Source organism: Periplaneta americana, chromosome 15, assembly GCF_040183065.1.
Source record: "Periplaneta americana isolate PAMFEO1 chromosome 15, P.americana_PAMFEO1_priV1, whole genome shotgun sequence".
NCBI classification, from domain to species: Eukaryota; Metazoa; Arthropoda; class Insecta; order Blattodea; family Blattidae; genus Periplaneta; species Periplaneta americana.
The window spans coordinates 182,027,895-182,045,450 of record NC_091131.1 but is presented as its reverse complement, the minus strand read 5'-3'; the positions used below and the strand labels follow the sequence as shown (position 1 = coordinate 182,045,450).

The 17,556-nt window shown below is 36.7% G+C and overlaps 1 long non-coding RNA gene across 1 annotated transcript; it reads right to left on the bottom strand.

Annotated features, from left to right (window-relative positions):
• Positions 1–429: 429 nt before the first annotated feature.
• LOC138715703 (uncharacterized) lies at positions 430–16,115 on the bottom strand. Its single transcript, XR_011336557.1, has 3 exons — positions 16,047–16,115; positions 11,378–11,417; positions 430–474 (listed from the first exon to the last, which is right to left on the bottom strand). It is a non-coding gene; the product is annotated as an uncharacterized lncRNA (long non-coding RNA).
• Between the last annotated feature and the right edge of the window lie 1,441 nt (positions 16,116–17,556).

Below are 17,556 nucleotides of genomic sequence, written 5' to 3'. Positions count from 1 at the left end.
ACTTCGCCTGCGTGTGTTGGGCATCGTAAAGGAAAGAAGTGGAATTAATGGAATTCAATAAATGAGTAGCTTAATATCAAAGACGGACATCTGACTTCAATCGAAATTTAGATAGCTGTGGTTTTTTATACAAATTTTCATGCTGTTGCCAGTTATTTTGAAACCATATGCAAACTCTAACACTATATTTATAAAATAAATTGTGTTAAATATTACAGAGAACACTGTGAATTAAAAAATTGCCTCTAGATCAAAACTATGGAGAAGACAGATGTCCGTCTTTGATATTAAGCTACTCAAATTACGTAACACTAATTTGGTGGAGCAGCATCGAATATAATATAAATTATGTTTGATCGAAATTTGTGTTTTTTGCCAGCTGACGTCGAAACAATGAAAACAAATAAAGAATGGTAAATATAAACTCACCGTTACTTAAATTATGCGGCGGCGGTTTTCTGTCATAATCCGGGTCTGTAAGTAAAAGAAACGACAGTCTATAATAAATTCAAGTCATTAAGTGATTTTTAAAGACGGGAAGTAACACTAATTACGTGGATGCAACAGTGAATATAATACTACATTATGCAACGAGCCTATAATGATAGTAATTAAGACGCAAGTATGATTGTTTATGAAACGGGCGCAAGCGAGTTTTATAATATTCATACGAGCGTCTTAATTACCCTTATAGGCAAGTTTCATACGACTTTTTATGCTCGACCATATTTCTAACTTGAAATTATTCAGATGTATACATTTTATTGTATCTGACAAGATCGGAAGTGACCTTGTTCTAGGTCGTGAATTGTGAGATGTGCGCAGACGCGAAAGTATTGATTTTTTTCCGAGGAACAATAATGTCATTGACCTTGATGTAATCCCGTTAATCTTGATATAAGCTTGATTATTGAATTCGACATTGAAAAACGAGATGACAAATTGAATTTATTTGAATATTATTTGCAATTAACGCTAATAATTATAGTAACAGAACATAACCTTCTGCGACAGCATTGGATTTCCAGCCTCCGTGACTTTTCGCTAATTCTCTTCGATTGCATATCCGAGAATAATCGATACTTGCGGTTTTATAACGGTACAAAGTTGACTTGTCATTGGCTGAACACCTGTAAGCTGAGTTGTCATTGGCTGAACACCTGTACTTTAATGAGTAGGTGTACTTTAATGACATTCATTAAAGGACTGCTACCAGGTGTATAATTACTACATTTCGGCATGGTCGAGCATAAAATAAATTATATTTGATCGAAATTTTGGTTCTGCCAGATGATGTCGAATTGATGCAGAACACACTGCTCAAACATTTTGACTATTATGTCGTCATCTGTGGATCAGTGAACGAGAATGACATGGACACTTGTTAAGAATGGATTAACGCAGTAAACCAAGAATAATGCATAATCATGAAGCCCTTGGGATAACGACACATGAGAGATCTCAAAACAGGTAAACTGCCTAAACCGTGCATGATATAACAGGTGATGAGGATTAGGGTCCTTAATCATGCTGAAGATGGAATTGAGAAACCCATACATACAAAGACGAAAAAATCTCATCACGTAAAGAAGTAATTGGCAAATTTACAATTATTATTAATTCATCACTAGTGTACAAATATAACCTTATTTTGTATAGCCAATCAACACAAAATAAAATTATTTAACACGTAACCCGAGTTGTTTCTCTTAGACCAAGTGTACCGGTAGCATCAGACTGTTTCTCCCTGTTCAACCTATCCCGGAACTGTAAGCACTACTATATATTTTTTTAGTTTGTTATTTAACGACGCTGTATCAACTACGAGGTTATTTAACTTCGATGAGATTGGTGATAACGAGATGAGGGCGAGGACTCGCCATAGATTAACTGACATTCACCTTACGGTTGGGGAAAACCTCGGAAAAACCCAACGAGGTAATCAGCCCCAAGCGAGGATCGAACCTGCGCCCGAGCGCAACTTCAGACCGGCAGGAAGGCGCCTTAACCGACTGGGCCACGTCGGTGGCTTCATAGTTTGTAGCTGAGTGCCCGGATACGATTACTTTTTCCTTGCCCTGTTAGACAGTTGTATATAAATTAAAACATTAATAGTAATCGTAGCGCAATAGTCCATGAAGTTCCAGGTTAACCAGCAGACTGCTGGCAGAAGTGAAAGATCATCCAACAAGTACGGGAGTGACGTGTATTCAAACGGTTATGCCACGAGACAATCAAAACGTTACGCATTACAAACATAAGCATGGAGTGAACAAGACGTCCGAAAATTATCGATAAAACCGAACGATTAATTACTATGCTAAAGCCGTGATTCTACACGCGTGTTTGCTTTCAAATTATTTAAGAAACTCAACATTAACATAGGGGTCTGCGGGAATATTGCAAACTATAAGTGAACTGCAACGACAATGAAGCAGTAGCGGACAGTGGGGCTTGAAGGTTGAGGAGGCCAAGATGATTAGCAGGGACGACACTTTGTTCCAGGTTGGTTGTTGCTTGCCTATATTGACGTCACGGAGGCCATGGGTTCGAAGGTACTGTACTGTGATAAAGAGCAACACGTGTGTGCTGCGTCGGAGAACGAACGTATGTTTCATCTATTTAGGATTCGAACCTATGCTGCTCTCTGCCACTGCCTGCTTGTTTTGCATTGTAGTGGCTTACCTGCAGTTCCTTAACTGTTGTCACTTAATGGCGAAGTGATTGTGATCGTGACTTTGTGTGTAAACATAATACAATGTAGTCAGACAAGAACCCTAAACTGAATGTAATTGCAACTGCGTTTGGAAGTGAGTATTCTAGTGTGGAGGGCGACAGCATGCGCTGTAAAGTGTGCAACACAGAACTAAAGGTCGTAAAGATTTGCAAAAGCACTGTGAAACGAAAAAGCATAGTGAATGTGTGCCGTTATTTCTCTCATCTGCACGGTTTACATACTCTTGAGTTTTATAATGATTTGTGTGACGTGATGGTATTCCAATACACAGCTCAGTAATCCACATTTTCAACGGTTTAAGGAAAATTACACGTCTAGAAAACTGTCTAGTATAATATCAATGCGTACAACCTATTTACGAAAAAACTGTGAACCGCATTCAAACAGCTATAGGTAGTAACAGAATATTTCTATCTATAGATGAGACATCGGATGCTGTGGGACGATATGTAGCTCGCGTTGTTGTAGGAGTGATGTCCTCCAATGAACCAGAAAATAAATTTTTGTTGACATCGGAAGTACTAAGAAAAGTAAACAGTACAACTATTGTTAATCTTTTTGAGACATCTACTGTTTAGTGACAGACAGTATTGCATATATGATCAAAGCAGGAAATGAATTAAAAACCATATACCCCAACATAATCCACCTCACTTGCGTAGCCCATCCACTCCATGGTGGCGATGTTGAGATAACTTTCTCACAGTACAAGCATATTTTTAGTGAAAACAGAAGGAATTTCACTTTTTCACACTTAAAAATGCACATTGTTATATACTGTAACGGATTACAGTTGTATCAGAACAATGTACGTACCTCGATTGCAAATACGTATGTGTAATTTGACTAACTCGTCGTTATTATAAATATGTGTAAGTAATATTGTAAAGATGTAACTAATCAAGGCATAGTCTATGCTACGCGCATACATACTATACGGCAGTAGTAATCTGTAGAAATGTTGCGTTTTTGTTCCGCCGATCTGTACCAGCAAACAGTCGCGTGTTGTCGCTGGACTGCTCCTATCAACTAGTAAACACAGGTACTCCATACACCAGTACCAGTGAACCTCGTGGCGAACTGGGACAAAGTGTCGTCCCTGATGATTAGACTTCGTGGAATTGCCAAGAGAATCGCAAGGTTTACTGCGCACGCGGTATAGACTGTATGAGAAGGGGGCGTGCAACGGATGGAGTATGCCTCTAATATAAGCACTGAGCAGTATACTGAGGTTACAATAAAACCTGTATCCTGCATTCAAGAAATATAATGAATGATCATTGAAGTAGGATATGTCTAAACAATTATTTTATAGTGAGATATATTAACTCTTAAAATTTAATGTAAGATACTCACATCATCCTTAATACGTGCACTGCAGTGAAAAGTTACGTACATTTTGAGCGACTGCAAAGTAACCTCCTCCGATGGTCACTTAAACAGTTTTCATGTTGGGAAAATGTATGTTCAACATCACACGATGTAATACGTACATATTTCAAGAAGGGAAAGTCACAACTTTTTAGTACACCAACTTCAGGTGTATTGTCGAGACCTCATAGTACACCATTTATAGTACGAATTTATGAATAGGCAGAATATTTAGCAATAATGTTTCTCAACTTACATCTCATTTTTTCTGAAATTAATGAATTGTTATTTTGGATAACGGGTTGTGATACTTTATCCACTATATTAAGGGCTTCTGAGAGTTGTAGTTTAGACGATTCTAACAGGATGATGCTTTTGGACACGATTTTAAATTAGAATAAATGAACAGAATATCTTCCAATAGCTGTTCAGAAGGCAATGATTTTACAGCTGCAACAGCGGAACTGTCTGTGCTATCCAATGCATCAATTACCTCCATTATTTTTCATCAATGTTCTGCATAATAATGAACAGCATCCAACCACGTTCCCCAACGGGTCAAGACTGGCTGCGGGGTTAAGTGTATTCAAGGGGCAATTATTTGGAATAGTAACACTCTCATTGTAGTATGTTTGATTGAATTCTTGTCTGCACTGAACAAATGTTAAGCTTTGACTATTACAACCACAGTAATGTAAAAGCAAGTAGGTATACATTAGCTGTAGCTGCTCTATCTATTTGGACCGGTCACAACTCTTAACATGAACTGCTGCTACTACGAGACCGGGCGGTCGCTCACCTCCTCTATACTACCGTACATCGGTAACCTGATTGCATGCTGCGTGTGACAATTTAACGAAGTCTACTTATGAGAATATAAAAATATAAGGCCTGTGACGTACTTCATTACCAAGCGCAGAATTTATAGATTTCAAGAAATTAAAATTATGTTTTCCAATTTATGTTTTAGGATTTTAAATCTTATGTTTAGGAATTTATGTGGTTTTACGGGGAAAAAAAATAAAAATAAACAACACACTGTTAATATATTACAACGGCTTGGTAAAGTTGTCTCTCTTTAGGACATTGTAAGTCCTAACCTACGAATTAGTTCTTTTTAGCTCATATTGAATTTAAGAATGTTACCCTTCGCTACATAAAACGAACAAGGAAAGCAATATTTCGAGAGTAACGAGATAGCAACAAAATTGATTCGAACCTAAGAATCCGGGTATGCTCATTACTATAACATAGCCTAATTTTACAGAAAATTAACTGGACGTTCCTCTTTCTTCGCAAACCAATCAAATAGATCACAACATACTGAATCACTGCTACTAGAAGAAGCTAGAAACAAATCTACATTTGTTTCTAAACTCTCTACATATTTGAAATACTGTATAAGTAAATACATCTCGTAACACAAAAGGATAAAATAACAAGAACACCCGCAAACAAGAGAAAATCTAACAACATAAATGAAAACTTTTACGCAGGAAGAGAAAACTAACAACACGTGACTCAATTTTCTAAAAGCAAGAAGAGAGAAAGAGAGAGAGCTTCCCAATATAGGCGAAACCAGCCGTGACTATAAGCAGTACAGTTGTCAGCAGTGGGTAGGACGTCTCCAAATCGGCTCCCTTCGCGCGTTCTAGTCAAGTTTAAACACTCTTCTAACCAGCTATCTTATTGGTTGAACTACTGTTGTCATGGTTACTGGGGAGTAGCGTCATCTAGCCGACTCCTCTCTCCCGCTCTCGCATAGACACTGCAGGCTGCTAGATGTCGACTATACAGGTTACAGCGCTATCTGTTATTTTTCAGTACGAATTATTTGTACTATCTACATTATAGCCAGTGGGCATCAACAACCGAATGTGATCGACTTTACGTAACTTACATCTTAGTCGTAGTGCATAATAAAATTAATATACATTTACTGTAACTTGTCTGTGATCTTAATTCAGCTGAAATTATTACTGTCATATTGTGTTCTGGTAAAATATTGGGGGAGGCAGGGCCTCCCTTGCCTCCCCTGAAAATCCGCCTCTACAATGAAATCCATTCCTCAACATGTCTCGGTAATCTTAAATACTTTCTACAACTTTGCCAGCTGTATTAACATTTTATTCTCATTTAGAAAATCCAGGAGTAATTAGATCATACACAACTCTGATTTCATTTCTTCCACTGTCATCTTCGTTTCTGAAGATTTATCAAGTTTGTGGTTCTCAGATTTTGTACATACCGGTATACATTTTTTGAAGCCCCGTAGCGAAATACTCGAATGCGACTTTGAAATAAACCCTGCATCATGTACAGGGACATCATTTTATTTTTACTTCAATTTTTATTGTACCTGAGCATTTGAATGTACTTCACTCCCACCCCTTCTACTAATGAAGTACAACCGTACTCCACACAGATCAGAGGCCGCATATACAGTCAAAGTAGGCTTACGGTCATAGTAAATAGTACGTTCCAAAAATATGTTCGCGTTTTCCAGTGACGAAAGAGCTTTCAATATTGAATCATTTTCGCAAAGGTACTGTCGTCCATTTGCCTACGTCGTATCCCGGTTTCCCCCCACAAACTTTTATTCGCCAGCTAGTGGTTGGGCTGTCTTAGCTCTTTTCTGAGAGCATTAATTTCTGTCAGGAATTGAACGTCTACGTGATATTATACAACTGTTTAAAATAACTTAACTGGTAATTGGAATTAGGTACAATAGTTTATAGTGCGATAATATGAACATTAGAACTGAAGCCACCATTTAAAAAAAAAATGTTTAAATATCCATATTATGGTTATTTTTCAATTTAGATTCATTCTCTATATTGTACGCTAATGTGCTGTAGACAGTATAATATACACTGCATAATGAATTCGTCCACATGGACAGCTCAGTTCGTGAGTAAAAACACTCATTGTTAACAATGTACTGTATTTTGATTAAACAAAAATCTAATGAAAATTATCAAACTCAAAATTGCGATATTTCCTAGTTTACGTAAATGGATGAACTACTTTTCTTCCCTCCTATACCTAGTAAAGTGATTTGTTTGTATATTACGTCAGTATCATCGAACTCCAGTCGTGGATGGGGGTAGGAAACGGCGTTGATCCAGAGGTATAGGCAAGTTAATATTAAAAATGTTAGTAAAAATAAACTGATGTCCCTGTATCAACTTGGGGTCGGCCTGGTTCGCTGAGTTGGTATAGCGCTGCCTTATATGCCCGAGTTTGCGGGTTCGATCCCATGCCAGGTCAATGGCATTTAAGGGAGTATAACTGCGACAGGCTCATGTCAGTAGATTTACTGGCACGTAAAAGAACTGCTGTGGGACAAAATTCCGGCACGCCGGCGCCGCTGATATAACCTCGGCAGTTGCGAGCGTCGTTAAATAAAACATAACACTTTATAAACTTGGGAAAATAATAATTATTAAGATCAGTAGGCCTATGCTATTGAGAATGAGACTGTAAGAGAATCTGCAGAACTGCATACATTGTATTCTGCACCTCACATAATTAGGAACATTAAATCTAGACGTTTTAGATGGGCAGGGCATGTAACACGTATGGGAAAATCCATAAATGCATGTAAAGTGTTAGTTGGGAGGCCGGAGGGAAAAAGACCTTTGGAGAGGCCGAGACGTAGATTGAAGGATAATATTAAAATGGATTGGAGGGAAGTGGGATATGATGGTAAAGACTGGATTAATCTTGCACAGCATAGGGACCGATGGCGGGCTTATGTGTGGACGGCCATGAAGCCGCGTTTTCCTTAAGAGTCATAAGTAAGTAACTAAGTAAGTTAGCTTGAAATAGGATTATAATTGATTGGACACTTTGGTACATTTATCTTCATAACTAATATATAAATCAACTAATGGACACCGGTAACAACAAAGAAAATAAACGTAATGCATAGGTGAAATCTGACATATAAACAAATTAACACTTTAAATTATACATTTACCAAATCGTTAACCAATATACATACCAACTCTAAATCATATAATTTTTCATGTCCTTCTTGAATAGAATATTCGTGAAACTGTAAAATGTTAAATTATTCTGGGGGGAAAATCGTATTAGTTCTAATCAACTATTATGAAACTATAAGTCTTCAATTTCGCATACTATTGTATTATTGATTTTATTTTATTTTATTTTATTTTATTTATTTATTTATTTATTTTTAATTATGTATTTAATTTCCGATTTTGAGCCATTTCTTGTAATACCTCCTTATTGCCAATTGTTGTTAGTAAATGCATTTAATTCGTAAATTTCAAGTCATCTCTTAATATAGCTATTTATTGCTTTAAAATAATGTGTTTAATAAATATTTCATTTTTATTTATATATATATTTCTTCCTATAACCATTACAGGTTGCCATTGACAAAGAGTACCGTGATACAGTAAGTATAGAGAAATATCTTGAGGCTTTATGAAACATATTTTGTTGTTACAGTGAAAAACAACAAATTGAAATAGATTGAAACACAAAATAATATACGAAATAACGTCAAGAAGATGTGAATTAAAATCATGGTCCCTTTGAATGATGCCTGAAAATAGCTATTAATCCTTTGCGTGTTTGTTTTTTAAAATAATGTGTTTAATCTGTAACTACAGTCAGTGTATTATTATTAGTATCTCTTTGTTGTTACCTATTGCTTTAAAAAGAATGAGTTTAATTTGTAATCTTAAGTCATTTTTATACTATTCCTTTACTGTTTACATTTGTTTCTAAATCTCTTGTATTGCCCCTACTATTATATATTGCCCTTCAAGAAATTCGGTATTCGTTAGTTGTAAGTCATTACTTGTGTTATATTTTAATTATTGTAATTTATTCCTGAATCATGTATGTAAACTGTAACCGTAAATCATTGCTTGTAATCTCTCTTTATTACTCTTAACTGTTTCATTGTTCATGAATTAAGTACTCATTTGAAAGTGAAAGTCAAACTTTGTTTTATTAATCTACTATTGATTATCTTTTTAAGATCGTGATTTACTCTGACACGGTTAGACATTCTTGTATACCTTTTACATTGATTATTCCTCAAACATCTCATTAATCTTTAACAGGAGCCATTATTTCACTAATGTGCATCCTTCTACATCATTCATGTGAATTTCAGCTGTGACCGCTATTTTATGTTATCACTTTACTATTGTTTATTGGTTATAAAATATGTATTTTGATGCCAACTATAACCCTAATACAACTCAGGGTGAAATAGGGTTTATTAAATTGGATAATAAAAGAAAGAAACAAATACAAGAATAAAATAAATTACAATTACTTACAAAATAGACGACAAAATACATACACACCTATTATTGTAACGTTCATACTTTAAACTCAAAATACATAGGCTACCTCTGAATTTAGGAAAGAACAGTGTTGTTAAGAACGGTATACTGTTCTGAATGAAACTGTAAGGGAATGTGATGGTAACTTTATCAAACGTAACGATTTCATAACGTTTAGCTATAATTTTCTGACAACCAGATCAGAGTATACAAATAAGGTAACAACATTTAATAAGGAACGTGTTAATTTTGGCAAGACGAACATTGTGTTGTCTGTCAAGTAAAGTGAGAGTTATGTAGGTGGACTAATGCAGAGCTACGTATTCTGATTACAACATGTTTATCTACAGGCCATAATTGCAGAACAGTCACAATGACATTGAATGAAATGAAAGTGTTTGGAAACAAACAACGGCACACCCATGGGAAGAGGATCCAAATGGGCCCAAGCCCCCCCCCCCAAAAAAAGGGGGGAAAACAAGAAAGAAAATGAAAGGTTTTATTTGCCTTGACTTGAATGTATATGTTGTTGTGAGAAGTCTGTGATCTTTAAAACATTTAATTTTAAGTAAACACGTATGTTAATGCACGGACATCATTTTATTTTTACTTCAATTTTTATTGTACTTGAGTTTTTGAATGTACTTCACTCCCACCCCTTCTACTAATGAAGTTTCAACTGTTCTCCAGACAGAATCAAGGCTGCTTATAGTAAACAGCACTGAGTTACTGAGTATAGTACGTTCCAGAAATATGTTCGCGTTTTCCAGTGACGAAATAACTTTTAATATTGACTCATATTTTCGCACAAGTACTGTCCGTTTGCCTACGTCGCATCCCGATTTCCCCCACCTGCTTCTGCACGCCCCTCTGTAAAAGCAGGGCTGTCTTAGCTCTTTTCTGAAAACATTAATTTCTGTTAGGAATTGGACGTTTACGTAATATTATACAACTATTTAAAATAACTTAAATAAAAGGGCCTCGTTAAGTAATTAACTGTCACGTGAGTTCCCCCTTTCTACGACCCTGCGGCATAACCACTTGGACGGACAGTAGATAGCATGTCTGAGTAATTTTATCTGTGCGGGTCGGGCAGAAGTGAAGATGGAATTTACAGTACGTAAGGTACTCTTTTATAGAGTAGGTACAGAATTATTTCAACATGAGTTACTAGTACGAAGGACGAAACTGGCAATTGGAATTAGATGCAATAGTCTATAGTGCGATATTATGCACAAAAGAACTGAAGCCTGTATCGAAATGATCGGCCACCATTTTCAAAAATGCGTTTAAATATCCATATTATGATAATTTTTCAATTTAACTTCATTCTCTATATTGTACGCTAATGTGCTGTAGACAGTATAATATACACTGCATAATGAATACGTTCGCATGAATAGCTCAGTTCGTGAGTAAAAACACTTATTCTTAATACAGTACTGCATTTTGATTGAACAAAAACGTAATGAAAATTATCGAACTCAAAATCGCGATATTTCCTAGTTTACATAAATGGATGAACTACTTTTCTTCCCTCCTATACCTAGTAAAGTGATTTGTTTGTGTTTTACGCCGGTATCATCGAACTCCAGTCGTGGAAGGAGGTAGCGAACGGTGTTTCCGGTTCTCTAAAGGTATAACCAGGTTAATATTAAAAATGTTAGTAAAAGTAAAATGATGTCCCTGTACAATTTTATCACATCTTCATTCAAAAAGCTCAAGATTTTGATAATGTTAGAAGATCTGTAACTTTTACTTGAAATGTGTTTAATAGCCCCAACCATTGAATCATTTTCAGTGATGCCGTCTGTACTTCTCAGCACATCCGCGCTTCACAGCTATAGCAAATACTGATTACGGTTAGTCCCCCCACCAAACCATATTTCTAGGTGTGTCACTGGAAACAAATAAATAACGGTAAATATGAACTTACGTTATCGTCAGCCTGATGTTCCGGCCTCGGTGATGTAGTGCTGTAAAGAAAAGTAGTGACATATTTTGTTAAAACCAGGTAAGTAACAGTAATTTACAAGGGATGCAGCCATTAATATAATATAAATTATGTTTGATCGCCTTTTAGAATTTTTCCAACTGCTGTTGAAGCATTAGAAATATCTGGTTCTGAACTCGGTATTCAAAACTAATTAGAAACATTGTTCACAATTTGAATCGTGCTGAAGATGGAATTGAGAAAGGCATATTCCTACGTATAAAAACAAAAAATACCTCATCATAATGTAAATAAATAAAAGATAAATTTAGAATGATTATTAATTCATCACCAGTTTAGAAATATAACTCCAATTTATATAACTAATCAACACAAAACAAAATACGAGGCGCATCCAGAAAGTAAGTTTCCCTATTTTTTTTTAAAGAACACACACCTTTAGGAAAACATTTATTGGCAACAGGTACAGCAATGTTTCAGCTATTTTCCAACATAGCCACCATCAGAATTGAGACACTTGTCGTATCGTGGGATCAACTTTTGTATCCCTCTGTCGTAGAACTCTACCGCCTGTAAATGGAACCAGCGTGTGACAGACGTCTTCAGCTCTTCGTCGTTGCCAAAACGCTTATCGGAGTACAGGAATTTCTTGAGAGAGAGAGAGAGAGGGGGGGGGAGAAGGAGAGAGGGAGAGAGAGAGAGGGCGAGAGGGGGAGAGGGAGAGAGAGGGGGAGAGGGGAGAGGGAGAGGAGAGGGGGAGAGAGGGGAAGAGGGGGAGAGAGAGGGAGAGGGAGAGAGAGAGAGGGGGGTTCGGCCCATAGACCTGACAGCTGCCGATGAGAGCTGGCAATGCTTTGTGCATTAAAGAACTATCACCGACCGAACCTCGATGCGGCGGGAGAAGGAATAAGAGCTTCCATTTCGAACCACTGCTGCCACGCTACTGGCACCAGGCGGGACCTGTCCGGCTGGCATATGATTGATACGTCATAGATCTGTTACGCATGCGCAATTGACACGGCTAATTACGTTTACTTTCAAGGGGAAAAAAATCGGGAAACTTACTTTCTGGATGCCCCTCGTATATTTAATTAACTGAGTTTTATCCCTTGAATCAAATCTATTGCTGCCAGCATCACTGTCTGTCATTGTTGTAGTTTCGACATACTAGGTATAAGAGTAAGCGGATGGGAATACTTTTTCCTACCCCTATTTATAATTTTAATCTGAGGCATGATAGCCCATGAAGGCCATGACCGACCAGCCAGCTGCTGACCTCAAGTCCACATACCGAAGCAGAGGTAGACGATCATATCCCTATTAATAGCTGTATATAAATTAAGACATTATTTGTAATCCGTGGTGCGACAGCCCATGTAGAGCTTTCGGAAATTCCGCTTTCTCTCTATCTCGCGTATTCCGGTGAGCAATCCGATGGCATCACGGTGTTCCGAATTCCACCGATGACGTCATTGATGCTCCACCGGTGTCGCACCGGTGCCATCAACTTGCAGAAGTGGTGGCATTCTCCATCAGCCGCCATCAGTGAATCTGATTGGTTCTTGTATAGGGCGGGAATTAGCAGAAGAATAACATCGTGCACTGTTGTGTCATGGCGGTGTGTTCTGCTGTATTGTTTATAATGAGCACAACGTAAAAACAATATGTTAATGGCTTATGAGCGAACACATCAACGGACCCGTTATTGCTACCGGTTGAAGAAATAAATTGTTTATGCTATCTTTTCTTTGAACGAGATGGGAGTACGAAAATTTTGCTAGTGTAGCACAGACAACAACCTGTACAGTCGCCATGACAGCCAAGGATCCTTCCAGCAATTTTTTTGTTCGTTATTTCGCTGCAACGTGACGTCATTGATGCCACCGGACCGGTGAGATTCGGAATACGCTGATACGGTACCGAAAACCCAACAAACCGATAACAGCCAGTCACCGATCGCTTATTTTTCCTTCTAGATACACTCATTTCAAAAGCTCCTTATGTATATCTCTCATAATTAAAACTGACAATATTTAACAGATTTACATTTTTGTCTCTGGAAGGAAAAATGTGATGTAATGTTTTCAGTTTTGAAACTTCGACTGTTTAAACTGTAGCATTGTGTCTCATAACAATGGGTTAGAAATATCCCAGTCATCTTTTGCCACAATAAAATACCATTCAAGTACATCATACTTTTAGGGTTGGTAGCCTGCCGGTATTTTACCAGCTCAGCCGAACATGTTGGTGGGTCTCATCATGAGGCCGTTGGCTGTTATCATTGTTAAAGACTCTAATTTCGGCAGGTAATTTTATTAAATTAGTTTGAAAACTTGTTATAGGAATTTTTATTACATAGGCTGAAAGGGATATTTCTCTATTTCGTGTAACGTGAAGATAGGGAATTTTCAAGTATTTTTCAGTTTTACTTGATGGTTCCACACCAAACGTAGAAGAAATGTTATGTATTAGTTGAAAATTAAAGCTACAACTTGATGAAGATACAATGTATGGTGACCTGTGCCTATTAAATGAAGTGGTTTCTTCCTTTGTGAAAGATGCGTATTTGAAAAGTTTTGGGAAATTAAATAAATATTTTCAGACTAAAGGTGCCTCAGAGAAATCTCCACAATTAGAAATAGTAGTTCAACACGTGGTTTATACTCGAACCCATGCTCTCAGAAGTCGAAATTCCGATAGAAAATCTGAAAAAGTACAAGTCTCCAGGTATCGATCAAATTCCAGCACATTTATTACAAGAGGGTGGAAGTGCATTATATAGCGAAATTTATAAAATTGTGCTTCCTATTTCGGAAAAGGAAATTATACAAGGACAATGGAAGAAGTCCATAATTGTATATATTTTTAAGAAGGGGGACAAGACTAACTGTGGTAACTTTCGAGGAATATCACTTTTGTTGACGTCGTACAATATTTTGTCCAATATTCTTTTGAGAAGATTAACTCCGTACGTATATGAAATTATTGGGGATAATCAGTGTGGTTTTAGGCGTAATAGATCGACTATTGATCAGATTTAGTGTATTCGACAGATATTGGAGAAAAAATAGGAATATACGGGCAGAGTACATCAGTTATTCATAGATTTAAAAAAGGCACATGACTGGGTTAAGAGAGAAGTATTATATGACATTCTTATTGATTTTGGTAATCCCAAGACACTAGTTGGATTAATTAAAATGTGTCTCAGTGAAACGTACAGTAGAGTCCGTATAGGCCAGTTTCTATGTGATGCTTTTCAAATTCACTGCCGGCTAAAGCAGGGAGATCCACTATCACCTTTACTTTTTAACTTCGCTTTAGAATATGCCATTAGGAAAGTTCAGGATAACAGGCAGGTTTTGGGATTGAACGGGTTACATCAGCTTCTTGTCTATGCGGAAGACGTGAATATGTTATGACAAAATCAACAAACGATTAGGGAAAACACAGAAATTTTACTTGAAGCAAGAAAAGCGATTGGATTCAAAGTAAATCCCGAAAAAAAACAAGGTATATGATTATGTCTCGTGACCAGAATATTGTACGAAATGGAAATATAAAAATCGGAGATTTACCCTTCGAAGAGTTGGGAAAATTCAAATATCTTGGAGGAACAGTAACAAATATAAATGACACTCGGGAGGAAATTAAACGCAGAATAAATATGGGAAATGCGTTTCATTATTCGGTTGAGAAGCTTTTATCATCTAGTCTCCTGTCAAAAAAATCTGAAAGTTAGAATTTATAAAACAGTTATATTACCGGTTGTTCTGAATGGTTGTGAAACTTGGACTCTCACTTTGAGAGAGGAACTGAGACTAAGAGTGTTTGAGAATAAGGTTCTTAGGAAAATATTTGGGGCTAAGAGGGATGAAGTTACAGGAGAATGGAGAAAGTTACACGACGCAGAACTGCACGCATTGTATTCTTCACCTGACATAATTAGGAACATTAAATCCAGACATTTGAGATGGGCAGGGCGTGTAGCACGTATGGGCAAATGCAGAAATGCATATAGAGTATTAGTTGGGAGACCGGAGGGAAAAAGACCTTTGGGGTGGCCGGGACGTAGATGGGAGGATAATATTAAAATGGATTTGAGGAAGATAGGATATGACGATAGAGACTGGATTAATCTTGCACAGGATAGGGACCGATGGCTGGCTTATGTGAGGGCGGCAATAAACCTTCGGGTTCCTCAAAATCCATTTGTAAGTAAGTTCAAAACGTGGTTGCAGAGTGTACAATTAATATCATGAATAGTCGTAACAGATTACGAAATGATGAGAGAAATCGTTTAAGTGTGGAAATACTAAAAACTGAACTTTGTATCATTGGAAACCTTAAATTACCAGATTATCTCCTATCTTATTTCTCATAAGTGGTGACTTCTTGTTTCAATTGTGAGGTTCAGATCTGTCTTCACACAGTTGACTAAATAACAAAAATACATGGGTGGCATTTGGAAATTGAAATGGGCCTCGGAAACCTAAAATGTAATTAACACTTGTTTTATAAACTTTACCCTCAATACATAAATTTACGTGTTTCTTGCTTAAATTTCACTTAATTGATATAAATAGTTATATAGACTAGAAAGCTTTGGAATGAAAGTCACTGCGATTTACGCATGAAGACGTTTACTTACCCCGCCTGTTCCTAGGACAGGCGGACAGTCCGCTCACACCTCCAGTGGATGTTGTTGGAGGTGTGGACCTGTGAAAAGAAAAGAATCTAGTAATTTTTTTTCTTGACTCAGTTTGTGTCAAAAAATTATCTTTGTGTTTAGATATCTCCCTGAGCACGAGTTTTTTTACTCCTTCAGGGAAGAACTAAGATTGTATTTCTGTCAATGCTATTTTATTAACAATAAACAACAATAAACAATTATGTTTATGCTTCTGATTGAGGTTCGGCTGATAAATACAGTAGTGTCGATAATCCGAACTAATTGATGTTCATTCCTGTTCGAAGTATCGATTCGTTCGGATTTTCGAACACAGAGCAATAACAACACCACAAATAATTTAACTGCATGCTATATTAACTTTAAAGATTTCAATAGACCTACTGACTGTACTACAAGCAACATTAGACAGATTTTAAAAAGTCTTTGATCATTTTTTAAATTTTTACTGTGTTTCGTTTCTTTGCAGTCAAGTCTCTAATTTGTAGACAGACAAGCTGTGTTACCGTATACACAGGCATTTTATTCAGCCAAATTTAAAAGTCTCTAGACCACTGATTGCTTCACCGTGAATTGACCTCTACGGCTTCTTTCATCCTAGTTTTCTGTTACGCCGTCATCTTCATCTACAGGTGCTTCATTATCTGTTACAACAGTCAGAATTTCGTCATCGTTCAAAATTTGGTACCCGAAGTCATTTTGGTCAAGATTCAACCATTCGTTAGCATCGACCTTCTCACAATTTCTGAAGCTGTGTATGGCATTAGAAAGAGTCGTAGCTTCAGTTAAATCTTAATTTTGCACACATTTCCATTCCTCATTTTTTCCTGCTTCTATACGTATAGGCCATAATTTTTTCATCCACAACTTTTTAATTTTCTTCTGTAAAACTATCCAAAACATCAGAAACCATATAAACACAGTCCTTCAAGTTAAGTGTTTAAATTATTCGGTGTTAAATACTTTCTTTTTAAATTTTTTGTAGAATAATTCAACTTTCGTAGAACACATCACAAACTCCAACCATAGCTACAGCAACATACACACTGATATGAAATACTACACATTGAACCAAAGAGCAAAAACTCAACACCCTAGAACAATACGAAATTTATAAACCTTAAGAATTTCAAATGAAGGATATGTGGGTCGTTATCTAGGATTAAAAGAACTTTCCCTTTTTTATATTCTGACTGTTTTAATATTTGATGTAAGGTTATTTCCGTACCAAACCTTGAAATATCAGCAGTCATCCAGGAGAATTTTTGGGAGTTATAAGTCACAGGCAGACAGCTTTTTCATTAAAAAAAAATTTGAGCGTTCGGAGTCGGATATTCGACTGTTCAGACAACGACTTTCGGATTATCGACGGTCTACTGTAATCTATTATCAGGCAGTACATCTCATTTGACGATATTTGTCAGAGGAAGAACAATTTGTTTGCATCTGAAATCTGATTAGTGTTATTTGT